We start from the raw sequence: 6,257 nt of genomic DNA, 5'->3' as shown, positions 1-6,257 counted from the left end.
TGCGCGCGTGTGTGTGTGTGTGTGTGCGTGCGTGCGTGCGTGTGTGCGTAAGAACACCCATCCAGAGTCAGAGACAGTGTAATGTGAGTGTACAGTATCACAGTGATACTACTATCCAACATGAGGCTAGTCAGTCTAATGAGACCAGAGGACATATTCACAGGGTTCAGGAGGAGAGCGCACAGCGCTACCCCCTACTGGGGGCACTGGGGTAATGCACAGTGCTACCCCAGTAGAGAAAGGAAAGCTCCAGGATATTTAAAAGAGTTTCATTACAAAGCTAAATGTGAGGAAGAAAATGAGGATGTAGATTATTTCTACAGGGTTGCTCATGGTGTACCAAGAACCCACACAGAGGCTATGGGCTCCAAACAGTCACAAACGTTGGACTGAGACAATGCAGGAGGAGATAAACTCGACTCGCTCAGTGAGGTCAAAGAGATGTTGAAAGGGAAATTCTAAAAGAAAGTTCTAGGAAAACTAAAACACTTTCTTGGAATTGACTTGAGTGAAGGAGAGGTCAAAATGAATCAAAAGAGACACGTTGAAAAAGTGCTCCAAAGGTTTGGTACGTCTGAGTGCAAACCAAGCTCAACCCCATGTGAGCAAAAGCTACACTTTGACACTGAAGGTGAAGTGATGAATGCAACAGGGTGAGGAGAAGTCATAGACAGTCTGATACACATTATGACAAGCACCAGGCCTGACTTAGGTTGGGTTGTAAGCAAGCTGTCACAGCATTTATCAGAGCCTATAAGCAACAGCACTGGGTAACAGCAACACAAGTGTTAGGATGTTTGAAAGGCACTAGTGATCACGAGTTGTGCTTTAAGAAGAGAGAGGAAAACGTAAAACTTGAAGGATACAACGACGCTGACTGGGCAGCAGACCAACAAGACAGGCGAAGCACAACAGGTTATTGCTTTAGCTTAAGTAAGAGTGGTCCTGCTATATCCTGGAAAAGTAAGAAGCAGCACACAATGACGCCATCTACTGGTGAAGCTGAGTATATGGCATTGGCAGCTACCACACAAGAGAGCATGTTCCTTGTACAACTATTAAAAGAAATGGATAGAGGTAGCCATTATACACCAGTTAAGATATGAGGACAACCAGGGAGCTATCGCTCTTTACAAAGACTCAGTTTGCCCACAAAGAAGCAAGCATGTAGACATCAAGTACCATGGTGTTATATCTGCACAAGCCCATGGTAAGATAGAAATAGATTACTGCCCTACGACAGACATGGTGGCTTGATGTCTTAACCAAGCCTCTGACAAAAGGCTAAGTTTGAAAAATTTACAAATTATTTGTTTGGAGAGTGATTTGATTTGCCAGGTCAAATTAAAATGCCAGAGGGGAAAAGTGATTATTATTTTTTGTTGTAAGATGTGTTGTTCTAGGGAGCTATGAACATGTGTTTGAGTGGAGGGTGTTGAGTATTGAACATAATGATGTGTTCTAGGGAGATATGAACATGTGTTTGAGTGGAGGGTGTTGAGTATTGAACATAATGATGTGTTGTTCTAGGAGCTATGAACATGTGTTTGAGTGGAGGGTGTTGAGTATTGAACATAATGATGTGTTGTTCTAGGGAGCTATGAACATGTGTTTGAGTGGAGGGTGTTGAGTATTGAACATAATGATGTGTTGTTCTAGTGAGCTATGAACATGTGTGTGAGTGGAGGGTGTTGAGTATTGAACATAATGATGTGTTGTTCTAGGAGCTATGAACATGTGTTTGAGTGGAGGGTGTTGAGTATTGAACATAATGATGCATAAAGCCATGTTATTGTTGTGACGTCATGACGTGCCTGCGTGCCACACTCTGTCTGCTAATGCACTCTGAGCATGTGCAGAATAAATATGCCTTTCATTCCTGGCTAAACTCCATCAGTGACGTGTTTTATTATGGACCCACGACCACCATTGGTCACACACTACACTGTGATAATGACTAACTTAACATGTTCAGTAACAGGAGTCTCCATTGTCTCTCTTTAGTAAACCCAAAATCAGTGGCGTAGACAGACTTTATTTGCGGTGGGTTTTTATATCAAAAAGGCCCTGATATGGATCTATCATATGCAGCAATTTCACTGGTTTAAACAACATTTACAGTAACCGACTAAGATTAAGGAAACACTCCAGAAAACAGACATAAGTGTTCACATTATCATTGTGATCTATGTAAGGCCATTAAGACATTTAAAGGCTTAATATAATAACACATTTTATTTTAAATGCACCTGAGAAACTTTGGTCAACTTCATGATGTACTTGCATAATACATGGTCTTTTGGTCTCAACTAAATGACCTAGTCTACTTTGGAGCTAATCTCTCAAGAACAGATTCTGCTCTCCGCTTGAATCTGTCGGGGGGGTTCGTCATATCGCGTACGCACTGGCCTACAAGTGGGCGTGCCTTCAGATCAGGAAGCAAGCCAGCCGCGCTTTACACAATCAAATGTAGTGGGCGGGATTTACGTGTCGGCCGATCCTTCCCCAAACAAACCGAAACTCATTTAACAATAGCGTCCTCGGAGCAGACAAAACCACGGAAAGATATTCACATTTTAACTTATAAGCAAAACCATCCATGTTCTCTGGGAGAAGTGGTGTTAGTGTTCCGTGTAGAAATATTGTTAGTGGGAATGAAAACATAGTCGCACCACCGGAAGTGGATGGCTGAGAGCAGACCAAAACCCCGGTTTCCTTGCGTACGTGTGCTACGTCAACTTCCTCCCAGAGCCAACTGAGATAGTAAAAAACAGCAGAGGGCGCTGTTTTTCCTTTTCATTTGGCGATGGGTTCCCAGATTGCTTTGGAGCTGATGGATAGGGTTGCATAATACATGCTCTTTTGGTCTCAACTAAATGACCTAGTCTACTTTGGAGCTGATGGATAGGTGTTGCAGTCCAATTGTAACACTTGGACCGTAGACCTGTGGTCGTGGTGTTGCCTGGTCCAGTAACGCCCAAACCATCAGAGCCGCCGCCGGGCACAAGAAGGCAAACGTTGTGAAAATAGCCGATCTACAAGCTCACAATGCCACTGACCGTTCATTTATTTGTTTGAATGAGACAGCCCTAGGCATAGCCTACACCAGTGGCTCTCAAACTTTTTCATGTCAAGGACCCCCAAAATGATGTGTTTGGCCACGGACCCCCGTCTCAAAATATTGTGTTCCAGAGACCCCCCAGAAGCAAAGATTTGAGTTACAAATGTTGACTTTAAAAATATAAATATATTCAAAGATTTGTTTTTGTTTTTCAAGATTTTTCTAAAAAATAGCAGATCTACAAGCTCATAGCGCGGCACCAAGTGCCGCGCTATGAGCTTGTTGATATGCTATTTTTGAATAGCCAAAGTATACTTTAATTATGGTTAAAGTGGTTAGAATGATTGTGACGATATATTAACTTGTTTAGCTGGGGACCCCCCTAAATAATCATATTTGATCTGGTGACCCCCCTAAATAATCATATTTGATCTGGGGACCCCCCTAAATAATCATATTTGAACTGGGGACCCCCCTAAATAATCATATTTGATCTGGGGACCCCCCTAAATAATCACATTTGAACTGGGGACCCCCCTAAATAATCATATTTGATCTGGGGACCCCCCTAAATAATCATATTTGAACAGGGGACCCCCGAAATATGTAAATGTGTTTTATGTGGGACTGAAAGGACATATCTTGGTCAAACGTAACTCCCAGATTCTTTACAGTGGCCCTGGAGGTCAAGGTAATACCATGTAGGGTAAAAATCTCATGGGCTAATTTATCTCTAAGGTGCTTAGGGCCAATTACAATGCAGCACTAAGGTCCAACAAAACCAGTACAGAGAGAAGGTTGTTATCTGATGCAATCAGGAGGTCATTTGGTGGTCCTTCCCAATCTGAAGTATTATTACTGGGCTGCTAATATCTCTAAAATGACTTGCTGGGCCCACAACCCTGGTCTGGACTGGTGTAAAATTTAAGCAAATTCCTGTCCCAACACATCTCTAATGGCCAAATTACCCATCTCTCCTAATCAACATTCTTCCAACCCTATTGTTCTGAGCACCCTGCAGATATGGTCCCAAATCAGAACATGCTTTGGCTTTCGTGAACTATCCTTTTATAGTCCTATAAACAACAACCACCTATTTGCCCCGGCAAGGACAGATCCAACCTACTCTATGTGGCAGAGGCTGGGTCTCTCTAAACTACATGATCTATACATTGATGGAAATTTTGCTAACTTTGGGGAATTGGCAATTAAATATGAACTCCCAAACTCTCACCTGTTTAGATACTTCCAAATTCGCAATTTTGTTAGAACATATAATCCCTCATTCCCTAATTTACTGCCCAGATCAGGAGTGGAGTCTATCTTGGATGCTCCCAAGTAGGTAAAGGGGCTCATGTCCTCTATTTATAACATTATATCATCTTTAAGGGTCACCTCTCTGGATGGAATTAAAGCAGGTTGGGAGGGGGAACTATAGCAAAGCCAAACTGTCTAGACTATACCCTACTGTGGATGATAGTTGCGACAGATGTCACACATCCCCGGCAAATTTAACCCATATGTTTTGGTCTTGTCCTCGACTGGAGAGTTATTGGGTTACCATATTTAGACACTTATCACAAATGTTCAACATTAGCTTACAGCCCAGCCCTGTAACTGCTATCTTTGGGGCGCTACCCAAAGAAATGACTCGTAATAAATCAACTCAGAATGGTATTGCCTTTCTTACATTGTTGGCACGAAGGAAAATCCTCCCTAGGGTGGAAATCTCCTCGTGCCCCCAAACCAGATCTTTGGCTGAAGGATCTAATGTTATTCCTGAAAATTAGAGAAAATTAAATTTGACTTACGAGGGTCACCAGGTGGATTTATGTCCGCCTGGGGCGCCATAATAACCTATTTTACTAATCTGACAAGACTCCCTGATGGCGCATAGGGCTGCCCATGATAGAGTCTCTCCAGTGATATGGAGACCCCCCCCACCCCCCCCCCCCCCCCCCACCTGTCCTGCATGCCGTCATTCTGTTTTCCTATCTTCATCCATTGTGTTCTCTATTGGGGGAGGAGGGGAGAGGGAGAGGGAGAGGGAAAGGGAACATTCTTATGTCTTTTTTCTTTTCTTTTTCTTTTTTTCCCCCTTACAACTCGATGTGGAGCTTGCTGATTTAATGTAATGTTTTTCTCTTCAGGGTTTATTTTGATGTATTTATTTTTTGTGGTGAATTGAACGGTGACTATAGGGACCCATGAGGGAGGGAGGGTATGAGGAGAATTGTGTGCTGTTTAAAACTGTACCAATCTTGTACCTTGTGTGTTAAATGTTATGTTGGGCGTGCATTGTTTCGTGTTGTGCTGTTTTTCCTTATGTGTAAGAAAAGGAAAAAAAGGCATGAGTCTTACTGCATCTGTATTTGTCAAAACTACCCTATGCTGAATAAAAACCATACATATGAGGAGGTCATTTGTAACTTTCACCAATGGCGTCTCAGTGCTATATGTGTGCTCTGAATCCTGACTGAAAAGCTTCAAATAGCTTGTTGTTGTGTAAAAAGTCACATAACTGCTTGGCGACCGCTTTCTCAAGGATTTTAGAGAGAAATGGAAGGTTGGATATAGGTCTATAGTTAAAGCCTAAATGCCTGAGTCCAGAGTAGGCTTCTTGACTTCCAATACAGGAAGTGACGTAACACGCTTACCGTCGGAGCTACGTCAGGGTTGCCAGATCAGCGTGTACAACAAGCTGCCTTCAGGACTCCGCCTCCGGATTTCTCCTCTGGGTTTACTCCCGAAGGTGAATTGTAACTAAGTACATTTACTTAAGTACTGTACTTAAGTAAAATGTTGAGGTATTTGTACTTTACTTGAGTATTTCCAATTTTCAATACTTTTACTTCTACTCCACTACATCTCAGAGGCAAATATTGTACTTTTACTCCACTACAATTATTTGAAACCTTTAGTTACTACTTACTTTTCAGATATAAAGTAGGGGAGAGCCTGCACGATTGTAACGTTTTTCACGTTTCACTCTTTTAATCAGCAATCTTTTTACCTATATATGTAATATTTTCAAGCAAAGGACCTACACATGTCTGCTATCACAAACATTAAAGTTTTTCAATTGATAAAACAGGTTGTGAGTTATTAAACCTAAAGTGGACACTGTTCCGTTGTTACATTTTAAGCGCATATGAGACTAATTGTAACAGTATGAGTTACTAATGTAACACTGCTA

Source organism: Gymnoscopelus microlampas, assembly GCF_963454915.1.
Source record: "Gymnoscopelus microlampas genome assembly, chromosome: 8".
Lineage (NCBI taxonomy): Eukaryota > Metazoa > Chordata > Actinopteri > Myctophiformes > Myctophidae > Gymnoscopelus > Gymnoscopelus microlampas.
Note: the sequence above shows the minus strand (reverse complement) of the source record.